At 44.2% G+C, this 21,943-nt stretch overlaps 1 pseudogene; it reads left to right on the top strand.

Annotated features, from left to right (window-relative positions):
• The first annotated feature begins 435 nt into the window (after window positions 1-435).
• On the top strand, window positions 436-6,842 carry LOC137047386 (putative nuclease HARBI1; annotated as a pseudogene).
• Window positions 6,843-21,943: the final 15,101 nt, after the last annotated feature.

The following is a 21,943-nucleotide window of genomic DNA, read 5'->3' as shown; positions in this document are numbered from 1 at the left end:
AATTGTAAAAATATTATAATTCTCTCTTTTTTAAAAATATATAAATCAATACGGGTGTTTGTAACTTACTTGGAATCAAGAGAAGTTTGTGCACCGTATACCACCCACAGACCAATGGATTGGTTGAAAGACTTAACGGCACAATTCAAATGGTATAAAACAGACAATTCCTAATGAGCATTAATTAAATTATCAACTATTGTGTAGATGGTAGATAAAGAATTCCTCTTCTCTTGTCTCCCACATTCACGTTTAGCAGAGAGATTTGTCATAATTGCCACATAAATTGATAATCTTTCACTCTGGATGACTCTTCTCTTTAGGTGTTTGAACAAACTGGTGGGTAAGCAGCCGCAAAACTGGACAGATTATTTGGAGGCCACAGAGGAGTGTGTTGCAGAAGGCATCAGATGGCAGGACAGGATTTTCAGAACGATGCAAGAGAACATTGGTAGTCTTCAGCGCAAAAAAGAAAAGAACTGGAAAAAGGAGTGTCGATTGAGTTTAAAGTTGGGGAAAAGGTACTGCGGCAGAACATCCGAAGCAGGCAGAGAAAGCGGGGTAAGCTGGACCCAGACTATATTGGTCCAAACACAAGTAATGTGGATGGAAAATCTATTGATTTAAAGGATGACAAAGGACATACATGTCCAAAAGTTAAAAGACCATTTAGTTCATTTTTTGGAAGACACACCGATGATTTGTTTCCTGTCACAGTGTCCTCAGCCCTCCCTAACCCACCTGGCTACACCCCTGTTCTGCAACCCCCCCAATGAAACCTCTCTCTCTCTAGTGTTACGAACTGGTCTAGGGGCAGATCGCAGCAGAAAGATATGGTTGATGGTAAATTAATGTGCAACAGCAGAGGAAACCCCATCTCCAGGCCCAGAATGACTACAATAAGCCCAACAACCAGTCAGATATAACATAAGGGAAGTTTATTTACATAATTAAACAAGCAAAATAATAAAAAAGGGTATCAGCTTCAGAAGGGGGCAAGGCCAAAACAGCAAATATAAAGCTAACTCCTACCTAAAAAGCAAGTAACTGCTACAAAATAAAGAAAACAAAATACAGAAGGTTAAACTAACTCCCTATCTAACATAACCAGGAGAAAAGAGGTACCCCAACAAAGAAAAACAAAAGACATCATATAATAAGGCTAGATCAGCATTTACCTTAGACAACTCAAATTAGGGGGTCACTTCTCTCTTTGAAATCTCAATCATAGATGCAAGCAATAAAACAATGGACAGAAGTTCTACTGAGGCCCAACACAAAGACGGATACAGCAAATCAAACGAATAGCTTGATCACAGCCAAAGTCAGTCTGGAGATGAAGCCGAGACCTCAGCCATTGCACACCATCAGGCCACCACCAACACTGTTCTGTAGCTACAGTTTAAATATGCAAATCATAGCAAATCTCCAATTAGCATCAGGTGGTGATAATGGCTCTGCAGGAAGACAAAGGGCGTCTCAATCCTCTCACTAGTTCAGTAGTCAGGGCACTGATCAGGGAGTCAGCCCATTGACTTATGTCCTAATCAGTGCCCTGACTAGTGGACTATTGAGATGATTGAGACGTGACCAGAGAGACAGGAAGAGAAACAACAAGAGCAGAGTTTGGCCCAACAAAAGAACCTTACGGCTCTGGACGTAACACAAGAAATATAGGCAAGTAAAAAGCTGGGACACTAGTAAAATTGGGGCATACAAATTATTTACGTGGGATATTGAACGGCTCAGACCTGGAGTACAGCTTGAAAGTGAGGTAGATGATGCAACTTATTCATACATTTGCAAATAGTGTGGTGTGTTTTGGCTTTTCTAAAACATGTTAAATCACCTGTGTTCTCCAGACATAAAGCTTTGTGAGGGGTAGAACTGTGCAAACAATTTTTTTTAGGTAATGCATACTTGACCTACCTCACTAAAAACTATGCAGGCAAGGCCTGTTATTGATTAATTTCAGGCAGAATGCATTTGGAAAGGCACTGCTTGTTCGATGAAAAAGGTAAAAAGAAAAGTAACAAACAAATATTTTCAAGTTATTTTAGAACTTTTAACAATATTTTACAATATTTAATAATTAAACAATATTTCCTGCATCTCTACTGTAGATGGATCCTATGGCATATGATGTGCTCATAGGGACAGTAAATGAGAATAACCACTGGACACTCATGGTGTGTTTTATTTTATTTATTTTTCCTCTCCAGTTTCACCATGCTCTTTAATCTATAAGATTCATTCATAATCTTTTTTACTGGTGATATATCCTAATGAATAGAAAATTTTGTATTTCAATTATTTTGGTGAAAACCAAAGAAAGCTGGTTCACTGTAAAGAGGCTGTAAGGTCAGCAAAAAATATATGCCCTTCATATCCTCTTTTATTAATTGTTAGTCTGATTATCTTTGTATCAAAATTGTAAATATTTTAATCCAAACAAAGCAAATTTATGGCCTTAAAAGAAATAGTCAGAAAATGAGAATGTGGTACTTTACTAGCCTGGATGCCAGCCGAACTTAGCCCTGCCCACAAAATTTTTAGGACGGGCAGTTCGTATTCTGTTTCGCTTTTTCAGAATTCATATTCTAACTAGACTTGAGTATGACCACGTCAGGCTAGTACTTTACCACAATGTTTACAGCAAGATGGCGATTCATGTGGGGTGTTTGTATGTAAAGTAAGAGTTTTTATATATATATATATATATATATATATATATATATATATATATATATATATATATATATATATATATATATATATATATATATATATATATATATATATATATATATATATATATATATATACAACGTGCACCCCGTCACCGTTTAACTGCTCTGTCAATCATCGTCAGATTCGTCACAGTTCAAATCCTCCACATTCAGTTTAATCTACTACCGTATCGGAGAGAGATGTAGCCGCTCGTTGATCTGCCATGTGTGTCTTTAATGCAGAGACTCCCCTCATGTGTTTGCAGTTTAAATATAATGATGCATTTAAAAGTTAATGGCCAAACGTGTCATTACAAAAATTCATAATGCTTCTGCAGGTGAAATATAATGTGGACAACACTGAATAAATATAATTTTGTCAGGTTAAATACTGATAGTTGGTCACTCAAACCCCTTTATCTAAACTTCTCTACTTTACCGCCTGACTCGCACATCCGCCATGTTTGTAGTTTTTAACACTTTTTATCCGCATTTGTAGTTCTAATTGAATCCTTGTCCAACTTGTAATGGGTTATGGGCACTATAAGCCGTTAAAGCATTAAAGGCCCACTGAAGTGCCTTGAAACGGGCCACATTATTCAATGTGTTGACGTAATTTCCCCTGAAACGGTTCAAGCTGTTAGCAGCTCCTCCCCTTTTTTAAAACCGCCAATAGAGTTTCGTTAATATACAGTTTGACTAGGGCGGACCTTTCTGTTTGGTAAAGCCAGTTGGCTGTTTTCCTATTTATCATCATAATCTCCTCCATATCGCTTTGAAATGCAGCATTCTGTACAGAATTAAAATGGGTTGATATGTTTGTTGTCTGCGCCAACTCGCGCATGTGATCCACGCTGCTCTCTCGTGTCTGTAGTCCAAATTTAGACCAGAGCCATTGGTGTGAGTGCGCTGCTGCGGTGTGTGAAACTAACGTGAAAACAGACTTCATTCACCTCAAATGAAAGCATATATTTACACTGAATCGTTTCCTATCGCATATAGTGTGCTATGTTCTGTTCACCATGTAGAAATTAGTAAATGTGTGTTAACAACTGACCGATTTCAGCCGCAGCGTAGGGGCAGGGCTTTAGATTCTAGAGAGCATTTGATTGGACAGGAGAAGATTTGACGAGAAAGTGAAGTCCGTGATGATGTCATCAAAATCTGAGATTCATTTTAACGGAAGTGAGAGACTGTAAATTTTGAATGCTTATATCTCCTAAATGCAAATGTTGTCATTGTTTTGGAACATACCAGCTTATTCATAACTTAAGGCTAACACAGTCATACTAAATGCTAAATAACTTTAAGAGTGTGCGTCGATCTGTACTTCGAATTCCAAACCGGAAATAGTAAACCATCTGGGTATGTATGGAATACTCTTTTCAACATACTACGATTTGGGACATATCATTTCTATTTTTCAGTACTATTTAGTATGGATAGTATGCGAATTGGGACGCAGGGAATATATTAAGTTCCTGAAATATTTGGTTCCAATGGGTGGAGCTTTCATATTCATGAGATCATATCGTAGGCGGGGCTACCAATACAGGCGAGTGGAACAGAAATTATCCTCAGATCGCGTTTTGTTTTATGGATTATTTCAAACAGGTAATAATGTTGAATGAAGTTAATATTAAACTACTGACAACTGCACAATAAAGGCATATTTCACAAATTTTTAATTTCCAGATTAGTTGTTGTTGACATTCTATAGTAAAAATATGGAAGAATGAGATTAAGCTTTTTAAATGTGTTTGATTGCAGGTTTAAATAAATATTTACAAATATATTCTTGTGCTTTTATTCTGTTTCCCAGAAACAATAGTGGCTAAACGCATCTTGTTGTCATGCAAGAGCTGTGTTATGTTGCGGGTCAATTTGACCCGTTTCGATTTTCAAGTTGTTGGAAATACTGGTTAACCTATGTTTTTTTTCCTAGATATTTTGTGACTTTTTCTCATTTATCATCATGAACATGCATGCAAAGTTTCAACATGCTGGTGTTTTTTGACATATACAAACAAAATTACTATTACGTTCGTGATGTTCGGGGGTCAATTTGACTCGCATATTTTAACACTCCAATGCAGTGCAGAGTTTAGCTCCAACCTTAATCAAGCACACCTGAACATGCTAATCAATGTCTCCAGGATCATTAAAAAAATCACAGGTTGGTGTGTTTGATCAGAGTTGGAGCTAAACTCTGCAGTGCATTGGCCCTCAAGGGTAAGATTTGAATAGCCCTGGGGGTATTCCAAAAAGCAGGTTATGTGACATACCTGGGTATGTTTAAGGGTAAGTTCGTGGATAACCTCAACGTTCGGTTCCAAAAACAGAGGTAACTTTCTGGGTATGTATGTAACCATAGCAACTGACTCTCTGAAGATAACCTGCTTGAGAGTGTAACTTTCAGTGTAACTTCGTTTCAGAAGGTTGGTGAGCATGGCGTGCCCTTTTTGACGAGGATCCTGTGGACGTAGAAGCACAAATTATAAGAGTTTTTTTTCGTCGGGAGAGGGTTATAAGACAGCGTATTGATGTGTTTGCATACCCTAATGAATATTTAAAAGAACGTTATCGTTTTTCAAAAGATTCATTAGTTTATTTAACACGTCTTTTAAAACCGCATATCGCAAATGTGACAAACCGCGGCTCTGCGCTTAGCACAGAAAACATTCTGTGCATAGCACTTAGGTTTTTTGCGTCTGGCCATTTTTTGTATAGTGTGGGCGATTCAGAGCATGTGGGAAAGGCAACTGTGTGTAGAGCCGTTCGTACAGTGTGTCTGGCACTTAAACAGTTGTTACCCACGTTTGTACAATTCCCTGGCCATAAACCTCTGCTTGTTATTAAAGACGAATTCCACAGAGTGGCAGGTTTGTCCTTTGTAGTAAAATATATGACGCATATGTAATATTTAGTCATATTATTAATATCTATACATGTATTCATTATGCACACACTTCATACTTCCATGACTTTCTGTTTCACGGTTTCCAAATGTAATTGGGTGCATTGATGGTACTCACATTCTTATTAAAGCTCCATCAATAAATGAGGGAGACTATGTTAATAGGAAATCTATTCATAGTAGCAATGTGCAGGTAACAACTTATTTTTTTCCCCTTCTTAAAATCATCAAAGTCATTATTTTTTCCACTAACTATAGGTAATATGTGAGGCAACCCAAATCATCACCAATGCCGAGGCAAAATGGCCAGGATCTGTGCATGATGCCAGAATTTTCCGAGAGTCATCATTATACCAGACATTTCAGCAGGGTATGATTTGCTTTATACAATTTTTTCTTTTCGTTTTTACTATATTTGTGTTGTACACTTCAATCATTACAGGACAGTACAATGGTTACTTGCTGGGGGACAGAGGATACCCTTGTCTGCCCTATTTAATGACACCCTACCATGAACCTGAGCCTGGACCACAGACACGGTTTAACCGTGACCACAGACACGGGCCAAGGTGGAGATGACTATAAGGATCCTCAAATCTCGGTTTCAGTGTCTGCGTGGGCTCCGGGTTAGTCCAGAGAGGGCATGCGACATTATTGTGGCTTGTGTTGTGCTTCACAATATTGCCACTATAAGAGGAGAGAGCCACCCTCCTTGTATTGAGGAAGATGGCCCAGAGGAACACCGACAGATTTTAGAGGCCAACAGAGACGGAAGACTTTTGAGAGACAGGATTTGTCAAAATTACTTTTATTAGTTTTTTTTGCACTGGTCTGCCAGGCAGTTTATTTCTTCATTTCCTGAAAAACAATAAAAGTAAATGTAGAAAGTTCATGAATGTAAGGAAGGAAGAGGACACGGGGGTCGGCTGGACGGTTGATATGCTCTCTTTATTTCTATTCAGTTCCACACTCAAGCGTGTGTAATCATTCAAACTCATAAACAAGATTCTCTTCCGGTTCACAGCACTTCCGGCTTCCGGGTCAACTCAGGGTCTCTGTGTTTGCGCATCAACCGTACGTCTCTCTCTCTCCCTGGTCTCCGGTTCCACTGGCGTTTTATCCCCTCTCCGCTCATTACTGGAACAAGATACAGGTGTTATTAATCTGCGTCCAACCCACTCACTTACCGCTCGTCCCGCTGCAGACCTCGCTGAACCACACCCCCCTTGCCACAGTAAAATTCATTTAAATGTTTTTTTTTATATTGCTTTACACATACAGATAGATAGATAGATAGATAGATAGATAGATAGATAGATAGATAGATAGATAGATAATTCATTACATTTATATAGCGCTTTTCTAGACACCCAAAGCGCTTTACATTCAAGGGGGGATCTCCTCAACCACCACCAATGTGCAGCATCCACCTGGATGATGCGACGGCAGCCATATTGCGCCAGAATGCTCACCACACACCAGCTGATTGGTGGAGAAGAGACAGAGTGATGAAGTCAATCAGGAGAGGAGGATGATTAGGAGGCCATGATGGACAGGGGCCAATGGGCAAATTTGGCCAGGATGCCAGGGTTACACCCCTACTCTTTATTGAAGGACATCCTGGGATTTTTAACGACCAAAGAGAGTCGATAGACAGATAGATAGACACAGACCACTTTTAACATGCAACAGATTAATATTCAGACAAGTTCTCACCTTAAGGCGATTCTCAAGTAATTCTATTTCAGGTGCTGCTTTTTTAATGAGGAGCCTTTTCTCTTCCATTTGAAGCTGTATAAGGTCCATCTCCATGTCACTTTTTCTTATTTGTTTTTGAAGATGGACCTTATACAGCTCCTTTGCTGGCAACTAAGGTGGAAAAATGTAATAAATGAGATTGTTTGGTCAGACAATAAAATTCAAATATGGACACATGGACACAAATTCTTACCCTGCTTAGATTGTGTGCTGAGGCTGAAGGACCCTCATCTGTGGGCAAATTCTAAATGCTTTCATAGTGGTTTAACATATTCAAAAGGATGTATAAGTCATACTTAATTATTTTGCATTTCAATAAAACGGGAGCCAAAACCAAATTTGCAATTTAATGCACTCACGCATTTACTCTGTCCGTTATTTTTTGCCAACCCAACTCTCTTGCTTTAGCCGATGCAGCTGTATTGCTTCTTTTTAATATTATTGGCTTAAACTCCTCATAAGCACGCATTAAAACCTCCAACTCCGCCTCTGTGAAATACGCCGCTCTCTTTTTTCGCTTTGAGTTTCCATGGTGACTCGTGAAATCGGCGATCCTTTTAAAATGTCTTTATACATGCACCGTGCACGCGCATCAACTCTGGGTAACCAGTCAGAGGTTGATTAAACTAACTCTTCTCAGGTGTTTTGGAACCGACATACTCATGGTATGCCTGTTTGGGGTAAATCAACCCAGAGGTTATAGTTTATCAAATGATAAGTTAACCAAGCTTTCTGGAATACCCCTGCTCTATGGCAACTATATTGACCCAAAATAATAACATATCTTGGTTTCATATATATATATATATATATATATATATATATATATATATATATATATATGTGTATATATAATTATTATTATTATTTTTTTTTTTTTACTACCGTATTAAGCAAAAGAAATTGGTTCCCTTTCGAAAGGGAACTCGCGCTGTGTCAGCTGACGCTACGGGGAACGCCTTCAGCGTGACAGGTGTCTGAAATCGCTATCAAATCACAATCCTACTGACCGTCGGCAGCTGGTGATGTCATCACCGTGCGACCAGGAAGTATAAAAGGGCACCGTGCCAACATGTCAATATCCTTTCATCTTCAGGGACTGTTTTGTCTGGTTCGCTGAAAAGTCTAATAATGAAGTGCACACGTAAAGTGAAGGGAGCGTACAGGAGGTGCGCTGATCCGTGTCCCAGGTGTCTCACGCCTGAGGACACACACACCCTTTGTGTGCTCTGCCTGGGGGAAGAGCACGTGCGGGAGGTTCTCGAGGGGGCTTCCTGCGCAAACTGCGAGTGTTTTCCGTTGAGGACGCTCCGCTCTCGCCTGGCCTTCTTCTCGAGGGAAGAAGAGCCAGCATCTGGGAGCGGTCCCGCTCATGCTGAGGCTGAGCGGTGCCGTCTGTCCTGGGGCTCCCAGATGGACCTGGCTCATCGTCTGGAGAGTACAGTTCTCGCGGTTCTCAGCGAGAGCAGGCTGACGGAGGAGGAGTCGGATGGAGACTCCTCGTCGTCAGCCCATGCTCTTCCGGTCGATCAGAGGATGGCTGGGGAGGAGGAGGAAAATGAAGCTGAGGCTGAATCCTCCCAGCCATCCTGCCCTGTGTATGGGGAGCTGTTAGATGTAGTGTGGCGCGCGGCGCTGAGACTTCAGCTGCCGTGGCAGAGAGCCAGGGGAGAGGCCGCCCGCCCTGACAGATTGGGCGATCGGTTTCTCCCCGACCATAGCCGCCCAGCTCCCGGGAGCCTTCCATTCCTCCCCGACCTTCACGAGCAGGTCGTGGGGGCATGGAAGAAACCCTACTCGGCGCGAATCCATTGACATCAGCGTTTTAACTTCGCTGATGTCAAGGGATTGGCCGAGGCAGGGTATGTGTCGATGCCGCCCATCGACGAGACGTTCGCACACTCTCGCGTCCGGGCCGCTATCGACACTAAGAGCTCCAGCCCTGCCGTCTAAACCATTAAAGACGACTTCATGTCTTAACGGCAGGGCATATACGTCGGCGGGTCAGGCGGCGGCGGCCTTGCACACAATGGCGGTTTTGCAGGCCTATCAAGCCGATCTGCTGAGGGACCTCGATCAGGGGGAGGGCCTACCCCCTGATGCGACGGCTGAGTTGCGCCGCACCACGGATCTCTCTCTCCTGGGCGGCCAAACACACAGCAGTCGCCATCGGACGGTCGATGGCAGCTATGGTCGCCACGTAGAGGCATCTGTGGCTGAACCTGGCGGACATCGGGGGGAAAGAAAAGGCTTTTCTCCTTGATGCCCCGGTCTCGCCCTCTGAACTTTTCGGCACCTCCGTCGAGGCGGTGGTGGGAAAGTTCAGAGAGGCGAGGGCGCGCTCAGTGGCATATAGAACGTGTATTCCGCTGAGGTCCGGGGCGGCGCCCAGGCAGGAGGGTGTCCCTGGCCCTTCGAGATTCGAGGATCATCGACTGGGCCAACGCAGCAGCGTGGCCTCTCGTGCGTCCCCTCCGTGGAGGAGTAGGACGCAGAAGAGGCGGGACACCCGCAACAGGAGGAGGGACATCGGGGAGAAGGACCGCTTCCAGTGCCGGAAGCAAGGTGGTGAGTCTCCGCCCCCGAGGGCGCGGAAGTGATGTTGTGTCCCCTCATTGTTTTTCTGTTGTTTTTCTTTTCTCCCCCGGGCGCACTTTATACCAGGCCGCGCGGGCCGATGATGAGCGGATGTGAGACTCTGACGGCCTGCCAGGCCGGTGTGTGCTCTGCCCGCACACAGTGCATCGTCTCTGGGAAAAGCGGGATTTCGCGGCCGCCTGCTCGGCCTTACATTTGAGAATAAAGCGCCCCACCCTCAGGTTAGTGCGCCGAAGCATGCATGTTACATGAAGCGATGAGGCACTGAAGACAGCGGGTGAGTCCCCTTTTAGGGCAAACATTCTTCTTTTCAATGCCGTATGTTTGGATATTTTGTCTACAAAGGATGAAGAAAAGTGTAACAGTTGGAGAAGTGGGCCTGTAGTTCCCCGGTAAAGGTGGCTAGAATGATGTTTGTATAAACACAGTGTGTTTATGTAGGCTGCATGTTTGCTAGTGTAGCAACAGTTGTTTATAAGGCTGTTTTCTCTTCTGGATATGTGTAATATGAGCAGTAGAGGCCACCACACATGCCGCGGGCATGTAGCGGCGATATTAACTGATGTATGTTCTCCTGGCGAACTTTTTTAGCTGTAGCCACCTCTGGGTAGCGTTGGCACCTCTGCTAGTAAAATATCTAGATGAATATGTGAGGTTAGGCTAGCGCATGAACTACAGTAAGGTCTGTCCCAGTCCTTTTTAGGGCCGTTGTTTGTGGGATTATCAGACCGATGCTAGTGCATCAGGTTGGCCTAGGCTGTTGATGGGATGGCGGTGGCGTCTCGCGGTGGCATATCACCCAGGCAGTTGCCCCGGGCTCCTGTCGGTAGTCCCGCAGGAGCTTTGTATCCCTATCCTGCCTCCCTGCAGTTAGGGTCGTCCGGCCAATGCCCACCCCCCTTCTGCATTTGGGGGTTGTTATTAATGCAAAAAGGTGTATAGCAGAATGAATCGCGACTCAGCCAGTGGTCTTGGGGACGGGGTAGGCGTCTCTTCGCGGTGCGCAGTTAGACTGGTTTTGCTAGCCCCGCCCCCCAGAGCTAGTGCGGCCGTCACTTCTGGGCGCCCCCCCGGTTTGGTTCAGGAAATGGCCGGTTGTGTGTGTTCAATATCTTTCACTTTTTGCTCCGTGTCTTCTGCTTCACCTTTTAGGGCTCGGGTCGAGCTGTACTTCGCAACCTTCGGAAAGCATGGGTTGGTAGGATGCTCCCCTGGAGCCGAAACACTGTCACGGCTGACGCCCTTGCGCGGACGGCGGACCGCTGGACAACCAGACGGCCGCCCTGGAGGCAGGTGGCTTAAGATGTACTCCCCTTGCTTTAGAGGGTTCAAGGCGTTTTATGCTGAGTGCACTGCTGTGGGCATTGTGTTTTAGGTCCATGCTGGTAGGCGCTGCCTGAGAGACTGCGCCATCACAGAAGGCTTCTATGGGCCGCTGGGGCGGACCGACTATAGAAGGCTGGCTGGCGGGAGACGCCAGCCGAGGCAGTCCGGGCAGTTAACTCTGGGTCAGGTGGTAGGCCTCAGTAGGCCTCCCTGCGGGTGAGTCCCAACGATGTCGGCTGCAGCAGAAACCTCGTCATAAGTAGGCCCCTAACGGCCTCCCTGGGGATGAGTCCCCAGGTAGTGACTGGATACCCAGTCCTCATCAGCCAGCAGACAGCCACTGTCAGCCCGACTTTGAGGGCTCGCTGGGTTTCAGCACGCCTCACATGGCGTCCCCTGAGGGGGTGACCTAGGGTTCCGACCATTGGTTGACAGGATCTAGGCCGCTTTAGGCCTCCTGTAGGGTGAGACCCGGTTCCCAGGTCTTACAACAGTGTGCGTGGGTGCTAGCCAGGCGGCTAGCATGGTCTGCTATCAGGGAGGGGCCGCTTCAGGCCGTCCTATGGCCGTTTTCCGGCCCTGCGGGGTTTCCGGTGGGATTTGCCATCGGATAAGCACCGTCTGTCACCAATCTAATAGGGAACTGCCATTCTGCAATAGGCCTCTCCAGGCCGCCCTAAAAAGACCGGACTGAACGTAGGCATCAAACAGGCCTCCCTGGAGGCGAGCCCCGGGAACACAACAGCTCCCGACAGTTTGCACGTTGGCTGGCAGGAAGTTGGCCGCTCTAGGCCGCCTGAGGGTGAGCCCCCGAGCTGGGACGCTCGGTAGGCCAGTGTATTATGCTGTCAGGCCTTTTTGGGCCTTTTTGGGAAGGGATTCCCGGACTAGGTCTCGGTGACAAGCTAGCCATTAGCATGGGTGGCTTATGGCGTTATAACCTCATGAGCCCCCTGAGGAACCAGTAAAGCCACCTGCCTGCAGGCCGCCTGAGGGTGAGCCCTGAGCTGGGACGCTCGCTAGGCCAGTGTATTATGCTGTCAGGCCTTTTTGGGCCTTTTTGGGAAAGGATTCCCGGACCAAAGGTCTCGGTGACAAGCTAGCCATTAGCATGGGTGGCTTCTGGCGTTATAACCTCATGAGCCCCCTGAGGAACCAGTAAAGCCACCTTCCTGCGGCTCTTAACAGCTAACAGCTAACAGCTAACACTAACGGTGCCGGGTGGAGGTGCCTCATGGCCTCCCTGGAGGGGAAACGGTTCCCTGGAGCGGGAACGTATAACTGGCTTTGGGCTGACAGCTAGCGGCTGCCCGCCGGTGGGTCCCGGCCTGAGCCGGTATAACTAAAGGGCGGGCTCATGCCCTAGCACAACGAGACTCTGTTTCTGCTGCGCAGTCCGTTCAGGACAGGGACTGGCTAGCCTACAGCATGGGTTACCTACCAAGCTGGCTTAAGAGCTCCCCTCATTGAGGGTCATCTGCGAGCTTACGGCCGCTTGAGTCTGATCAGACGGGCAGGCCCCCCTCAGGGCCTCCCGGGTAGATCAGTCCATAGGCCTTTTTTAGGCCTCCTGAGCACCCCTGTAATAAATGTGTTCAGTAGATCCTAGGATCGAGCAGAAGAGACTCCCCTCGATGGCAAGGGTAAGAAGCACTAAGCTGAGTACTGCTCTCCAGGATTCCCGTCTCCGAGTTCCGGTCTGAGGAGGACATTGCCAGTTTGCAGTCCCTCAGTCTGGATGCTCATGAGTAAGAGCGATGTCCGGAGGCTCTGTTTTGACAGACAGGGTTGGCCAAGCTGGGGTGTTCCACAGAAGTGATGCCAGGTGAGGCCTCCCTGGTGGCGTTCGGTGAAGGTTTTCCCGAATATAGTGACGGGCTGGGGTGCCCTCGGGTCCCCTAGCCACATTCCCTTAAGGGACTCCTTCCTTCGAAGTAGTAGGTCCCAGGCCCTCGAGCAAGCCGAGAGTAGGAAACCTCAGTTAAAACTTGTTTAGGTTCTCTCTTAGGCATATTGTTTGGGCTATGACTGTAGGGAATGATGTCACTGGCAGCCTGTGTGGCTAGAGGGGGAGTGGTTCAGACTTCCTGCGAACACTCGTCCAGGCAGTTCTCACTGCCAGTAAGGGGCATGCACTCCCCTCAGCATGGCGGCGTGGGTATATCGTTCCCCGTAGCGTCAGCTGACGCAGCGCGAGGTCCCTTTCGAAAGGGAACATCCCCGGTTACGTATGTAACCTTAGTTCCCTGAGAACAGGGAACGAGACGCTGCGTCACATGGCCATGCTTCAAGGTGTGCCTGCCCACAGTCCCTTCAGATAAAGCGGATATTGTCATGTTGGCACGGGGCCCTTTTATACTTCCTGGTCGCACGGTGATGACATCACCAGCTGCCGACGGTCAGTAGGATTGTGATTTGATAGCGATTTCAGACACCTGTCACGCTGAAGGCGTTCCCCGTAGCGTCAGCTGATGCAGCGTCTCGTTCCCTGTTCTCAGGGAACTAAGGTTACATACGTAACCGGGGACGTTTTCCACACTTATTTCAATATAGAAAAATATTTTGTCAGCCACAGATGGTAAAAATTACCTATAATTTATTTGTTCAAGCTACCTGATATAATATTAAACCTTTGGGTTTTTTTCTTGATATTTTGTGACTTTTTCTCATTTATCATCATGAACATGCATGTAAAGTGTCAACATGCTGGTGTTTTTTGACATATGCAAACAAACCTACTATTACGTTTGTGATGTACGCGGGTCAATTTGACCCTCATAGGCAGTTATTCAAAAGCAACTGTACAGATACAAAATAAAAACATGTATTTTATGTATGTCAGGGCATCAACTGCAGTTCTAAAGTGTAAGTGTATCTAAAAGTGTTCTAACCCTAACTAAACACACTTCAAAAAGCATGGTGTTCAGAATTAATGGCAAATTTTTGACAGACAAAGATAGTAAATTAAGCTCTCATTTATATATTCAAGCTATCTGAAATACCTAGCTTTTAACCAATCCTTTTATGTGGGATTTTCAAAGGCAGCTTCACAGAACCAAAACATAAATACATTTTTTTTTTAATTTGATGTATGTTTTTATGTTTTGTTTCTCACTCCCCTGTGAGTGAATAATGAGCTTTCCCACACTGCAGCTTTGGTTGAGTCAGTGCAAGCAGGTGGATCTCGAGTCAGATCCACAGAAAAAGAAGGAGTGAACACAGATTTTAGGAAAAAATTGAAGAGATGTGAGGTGTGCCCATCTAAGCGTGACAGCAAAACCAGTACCATGTGTGTGAAGTGCAAGAAATTCATATGCAGAAAGCATAAACTTCCTGTGTGCTCATCGTGTTTTAGAAGTAAAGAAGTTAGAAGTCTTGACTTTGTGAAATTAGTTTACAAAACAGCCAACTTAGGAAAAGTAAATATTTTCATTATACAGCTAAATTTAAGTGTTCAGTTATGGTGTTTTAAAAAAAAAAGTACAAAAATGTGCATGTCAGCATACTATTTATTTTCAAATTTTGTCAAAACAAAACATTTTTTAAAAATGGTTAAAAAACATTTTTATTAAATCATATCTTCAGATATATTTCTTTTGGAATATTTGACAAATGTTGATATTAAAAGTTGACAGTTTGTACCTAAATCTCTGTTGTTTTTCATAGAGTGATTTTTGAGGAATTGTATTGAATCCAGTTAGGGTCCATTTGACCCGCTCCATAAAGGGTGTACACAGAAATCGAACAGTGCAGAAGGGTTAATGTTGGACAGACATTTTAATTGCATTTTGTATCTGTTAAGAGGCACAAAGACACCCTTTACGTTTATGCCCCCAAAGCTGCCGTTTTAGCTGAGTGGGGGCTCTGGGCATTAACTGTAATAGCTCCTTGTTGCAAGGAGTTTTTTTTCTTCTATAGACTGTACTCACAAAGATATAACGATCAAGATAACCTTAAAAATTCTCCGGAATTGTCCTTTAGTAGGCTTCTTAGGACCATGTAATATTTCAGGTTTTCTTTTTTAATAAATCGGCAAACATGTGAACAATTCTGTTTTTCTGTCAATATGGGGTGTGTGTGTACATCAATGAGAAAATGTTTTAAATTTTTATATATATATATATATATATATATATATATATATAATGGTTTGATCAAGTATACACAGGTTTGTTATATACATAGGTCTTTTCAAGTATATATTGGTTTGTTAAAGGCACAATATGTAATGTTTCAGCATTAAAAATATAAAAGATCACTATATCTATGTTATATATTTTTTAAAGTTGTGTGTTTACATTATCCCGACAGTTCTAATTAACTTCTAAATCCAGAGAAATTAATATTTTAATTCGAAGACACGGACCGTGTCTTTATTTCCGTTATGTCGCCAGTCTTTCACGTCATATCCACGTTTGCGTCTTGCTTCCTGCGGAACTCGGCGGAACCATAGATATCTATGGGCGGAACCGCCAAACTCAAAGAGGAACACTGACAGACAGTATAAGGGGAACCCCCGTATAAAAAAGTCTGTATGATAATGGATCATGACTACTCTTTGCCTGTACGTTTTGTCAGCTCAACAAAGCGCAAACGTAAGGGTGAAAAAAATGACCCGAGAAGATTTTGGGACAGTAGAAGAAGCAAGAGACGTGTAAACCTTGGAGAAGCCTTTGAAAGATGGCGAAATCTTCGTGACAAGCTCGGACTGCAGAGAGATGCTGATCTCGCTTGTGTTTTAATAAACAGGTCATTTAAGTAACCATTCAGCTAACATAATAATCATATAATCATAACATGCTGTATGTTTGCATATTGCATAGCGATCTTGACCACATTGAGACGCGTTTAGCTGAATACGTAATGTTATACATTTTGTATCGGCTTTTCAAACAGGCGGATTCTCTGTTTTTGGAGACTGAAAGAGCTATTTTTTTAAAAACTGATTCAAAAGTATTTCTATCCGTATATTTGGTGACACGATGATGTCATGTGTAAAACGCAGATGGACGAGCTATTATTGGTTTTATATGTAGCTGGAGAAAGTAACGTTAGCTTCATAAGGTAATATGCCACTATCTTTGTCAATTAATATAAGGTGACCGTCACTTTTATCATATGTTAATACTAGCTACATATAATATTGATTTAATAATGATCTACTTATTCATATATCTCCGAGTTCCAAAATAAATGTTTATTAGAATGATTGATGAACGTGGGGAGCGACACAGCGCGTGTTCCAATGAACAACGTATTGCTGGTCCTGGTTCTCTCATTTACTGTTTTATGTTGGTAATGATAAACTAAATTGAAATGTATTTCCGTATTGAACAGTTGATATACAGAATGTTCGACAATCGCGGATGCCATGTCAATATATCTATAATTTGAGTAACTCAAATTATGATGCGCGGTTAATATGTCAACATAGCCTACCAACTTATAGGTATGTTGGCACAGCGACCGCCCGCTCAACATTCTGTCTCACACATTATCTAACGTTACTGATAAGTTTGTTAAGTAACGGTAGCTTGCTGCTATTTCATTAGATTGACATTACATAAAGTGAAAAGCCGTAACTAAACTTAACAATAATAGAGATGTAATATAACAATCAATTACCTTGTCAGTGAACATGTTTTCTGCTGGAGATGCCAGATTCGCTGGTTGACAGTGGCAATAATGACAACAACTCCCATGAGCCCACGCACTTTCCCGACGTCACCAAAGTACGTCAGTTGTTATTATTTTGAATGAGTGACCCCTAGTGGCCAAAAGTTGCATACTGCACGTTTAAAATATACATTGGTTTATTCAAACACACATTGGTTATACAAGTTTGTATAATTAGGGTTGTTCAAAACAAGCTCAGATGAAGCTAATAATTATTTATAGTAAAACTTTACCCACATTGGAGTCTTCAGAAACATAGTCTTCAAGACGTCTTGTGGATTATAAAGACATAATTTTGCATTTTGTTGTATGTCTGTCATCTACAGTTAAACTTTTTTCCCAACATTAAAAAGATTTTCCGACATTTATGACACAACACTTCCCCATCCAAGGCTCTGTTTTTGATTTTGGTAGGCTATTGTATGTTCAGATATTCATCCAACAGCTCCTATATTTTGAGAACAGTGTTTGATGCTCAATGCCTATACTGTCTGCTAACTAGCTTTATGGGAAACAAGAAATCTAAACCAAACTGGACCATGGACAATAAGAAGAAAACATTCAAGCCTGCCGACATCATACATTCAGCAGGCTTATTTTGAGCTAAAAATGGACACCTGTACCAGACACCTGTCCTCCTCCTCAATTAACATGTTGTCCCATTCTTGTCTACAGGCTTCTAGTTACTCAACTGTCTTAGGTCTTCTGTGTCGCATCTTCCTCGTTATGCGCCGAATGTTTTCTATGGGTGAAAAATCTGGACTGCAGGCTGGCCATTTCAGTACCTGGATTACCACCTACACCTAACCTTTTAGTGTGGCACTTTATTTCCACATTAAGAACATTTTCTTAATTTTTATTGAAAGTAAAAGCCTTTCCGATGTGATTTGTGATGAGAAAACAGAGAAGAGCAAGCTTTGCAAAAGGCGGATTCAAACCAGTGTTGACTGTGTCAAAACCAATACACTTTACTGACTGCGTCACTGAACACATGGAGTTATAATTGTTTTTTTTGTTTGTTTTTTTAAATGCTGTTTGGCACAGCCAGGCATTGTTAGGCGGAGCGATTGTGAATAGCACTTGTCAACAAAGCACCCTATTTGCACTTGGTGTGAATAGACACTCCGTTCAAATTTTAGGGGCTAAATGGTTACTAAGGACTTTGTTGTAATGCATTAAAAAAATTATGGGAGCTCTCAAAAAATTAAAGAAAAATAAATACTTAATGACAGCCTAAAATTTCCTTAGGTGGACCCTTAGTTTTTTTTTTTCTTGCAACCCATGTTTCACTAAGGGTTGCCTATACCCGCCTTAACCTTACAACTAAGGGTTTTCTTAACTTAAGGGCTTTCAACCAGGCCCTGACCTTAACATCTCTAGGCTCCACTGCTTCAACATTTCCTTGTTGAACTCAGAATGTCCCTTTAAAGGTGGGGTAAGTCTTATTTCAAAACCGTTTTAGAAAAAGGACACGGGCCGAGTGGAATAACAAACTTGTAGCCAATCAGCAGGTAAGGGGCTTGTCTACTAATGTGCGCTCGCTCTCGCTCTGTGCACGTCATTATTCAAAACACACGAGTCACACATGACGGACATTAGCCGAGAACTAGCCTAATATATGCTGCTTGACTATGCTCGTGTGTTATGTTCACTTGTTAGTCCATTTGCGATCGTATTGTGGCTCACTTCAGCGATGATAAAGACCCGTTCATTTCCACACCGTATGGAGCATCTAAATCTCATCACTGTGTGCTTCAAGCATCAGCTCACACAATGTCTCCGACAAGTAAGATACTATACTCCTAATATATGTTTGCTTACTCTTTAATGATCTATATAACCCTTGTCCAGTCATAATTGTAATATGTCGTTAGCTGGACTGTCGTGCTTGTGTTCTATAGAGTTTTTCATGAGAACAGTTTGATCGCTATCCCTAATCATGTCATAATTGTAATATGTCGTTAGCTGGACTGTGTGCTTGTCTACTATCGAGTTGTTCATGAGAACGGTTTGTGTGTGTTTTTGTGATTGCTGTAACTCTAATCCTGTCATAATTGTAATATGTTCGTTAGTTGGACTGTCTTGCTCGTGTACTATCGAGTTGTTCACAAGAACGGTTTGTGTTTTTGTGATAGAAGGGATGACTTTTTCATTGAATATTCGACCTGGATTAGATACACAGAGATTCTGCCATAGCCGTTGATGCCTCTGGGTTACGTATGTGTGGGGCGGCGCTATCAAAATAGGGGCGAGACCCTTTTGGGGGTAGGGGCGTGTTTGTTTTGGTGATTTGAAATACCAACAACGGTTACCAGATAGCACTTACCCCACCTTTAAGTTGATCCAAAAGGCTATTTCCAGGTTAAGCTCATAAATATGTTGTGGTGTTTCACCATCTCTCCCTGCAGTAATGGAACTAGAGAAGATGAAGATAAATAAAAATAAATAAATAATAATACTTCTAATCACATCATAAAAAGCTTGTGTCTGTAATCAAAATCGTCTTAGGTTACGTATGTAAGCATGGTTCCCTGAGAGGGAACGAGACACTGCGTCAGCACTGCGGGAACGCCTCTGCGTGATTGCGTCATGAAGCACTCGTGAAATCAGTCAATGGCGTGCACGGACGTCACGGGTGGGTGACATCATTGACCAGGAAACTATATATAGCACCCCTGAACCAAACAGTGTCAGCTTCTGATAGGTCGAACAAGTCGGTCCCAGGTGTGCAGAGAGTATGGTAAGGCGACGCAGTGTCTCGTTCCCTCTCAGGGAACCATGGTTACATACGTAACCTGAGACGTTCCCTTATCGAGGAAACTTTCACTGCGTCAGCACTGCTGGATTTGAATACCCACGCCGCCATAACTCTCAAATGCCTGTATATGTGAAATCACAGCGCACACTACGCTACAAGCACCCAAGAACCTGGGGTAGAAGGCACATCCAGGTTATAAAACCTCACGAATGTGTGCGGAGAGGTCCATCCTGCCGCATGACACACTTCCTGAAGAGAAACTCCTGACAAAAGAGCCATAGAGGCAGCCATATTCCTAGTAGAGTGGGCTCAGACCTTTAGTGGTGAAGGTTGGCCGGCCGACTCATATGCTAGTGAAATAACCTTGACTATCCACTTGCTTAGGGTCTGCTTAGATGCAGGCTTTCCCCTACTCGGGGACCCGGAACAGACAAACAGCTGATCTGACTTAAGCCACAGGGCAGCTCTGTGGATGTAAACATCTGCCCTCACTGGACAGAGCAGATTTAATTTCTTCTGGTCCGGATTCTGAAAAGGAGGCGGAGAGAAGGCCCGCAGCATTATAGGCCCTGCCACATTAATGGGAACCTTTGGGACATATCCTTCTTTCAGAAACAAGAAAGCTTTCACCATGCCCAGTGCGAACTCAAGAAATGAGGGAGCAACAGACAATGCTTGTTAATCTCCAACTCTTTTAAGAGAAGTGATAGCCAGAAGAAATAATGTCTTTAGCGTAACTTTTCTGGCACCTCCTCAATAGGTTCGAAGGGGGCCAGAGTCAGGCCTTCTAATACTAAAGCTAGACCCCAGGTCAGCACCCTTGAACGTGCCACATGTCTTAGCCTCAGAGTACCACGAAGGAAGCAGGTTACCCAAGGGTGTCTCCCCACTGATGCACCATCGAGATGAACGTGATAGGCCGATATGACTGGCACATATACCTTTAAGATTGAAGGGGACAACCCAGATGAGAACTTTTCTTGAAGAAAATCTAGCACTGAACTCACTTGACAGTTAACTGGATTCACTGAATGGCTCATGCACCATGACACAAAGACTCTCCATTTTAGGGCATAAAGCCTCCTCGTGGATGGAGCTCTGGAGTGTAATATGGTCTCCACTACCTCAGTAGAGAGACCTAAGTCCATGAGCTGGGCCCCCTCAGAGGCCAAGCCCACAGTTTCCACAGCTCCGGGCATGGGTGCACCTGAGCTTTCCCAAAGTGGCTCCAAAGGAGCTCCACCACCTCAGGGTGAATTCTCCACTCCCCCGGCACCGCTCCCTGCCTCAACAGGGAGTCTGCCTTCTTGTTCAAGCACCCCGGAATATATATTGCTCGCAATGACAATAATTTCCCTGAAGCCCATAACAAGACTCGACGCACCAGTTTCCATAATCTGCGTGAGCGCACACCCCCCTGGGGATTTATATACGAGACCACCAACGTGTTTTCTGTATGGGCCAATACATGATGACCCCTGAGGTCTGAGAGAAAGTGCCTGAGTGCCAGGAATGCAGCCATCAGCTCCAACTGGTTTATGTGCCAGGAAAGCACTCATGATTGCCCCCCAGCCGGTGAGGGATGTATCCGTCGTTAGCGTTAAGCGACGACAAGGAGCCCCCAACCCCAGACCCTGGGACAGGAACCAAGGATCCTTCCATATAGCCAAGGCACGAAGGCATCGCCGCGTGACCTTGATCATGCGAAAAGGATTTCCCCTCCACTGAAGACCGCTGCGCCCCGAAGCACCAGAGGTGGCGGGGTTGGCAGAACGGCCCTCTGATGGCACCAAGAGGAGGCGGGCAGCTCGATGCACCGCTTTCCCTTGGAGGGGACTGCCATCCGAAGCCTGGCGCTTTTGGCATCAGGACTTCTTTGCCGGAGCCTTCCTAGAGATAAGAACAGTCCTCAGATCTGCTCTACCTCTGGAAGGTCTCGGCTGAGCGCGCTGCCCCGGCCCCCGGTCTCTCTGTGGGGGAGCATGGGAAGCCACGCTCGCTTTTTGTTGTGCTCTATGAGCTGAGCAGGACATACTCTGTTGGGACTGCTCCCTCCCAGCAGCCCCAGAGACATAGACTTTTCGGGGGAAGAAACTTTTGAAAAGTGGCTGCCTGCTTTTTGGCTTCCTGAAACCTTTCAACCACCGAATCAACAGCACTGCCAAAGAGACCGGTTGCGGA

The sequence above is a fragment of the Pseudorasbora parva genome, chromosome 19, assembly GCF_024679245.1.
Source record: "Pseudorasbora parva isolate DD20220531a chromosome 19, ASM2467924v1, whole genome shotgun sequence".
In the NCBI taxonomy this organism is placed as follows: Eukaryota; Metazoa; Chordata; class Actinopteri; order Cypriniformes; family Gobionidae; genus Pseudorasbora; species Pseudorasbora parva.
This window is presented reverse-complemented; position numbering and strand designations above follow the sequence as displayed.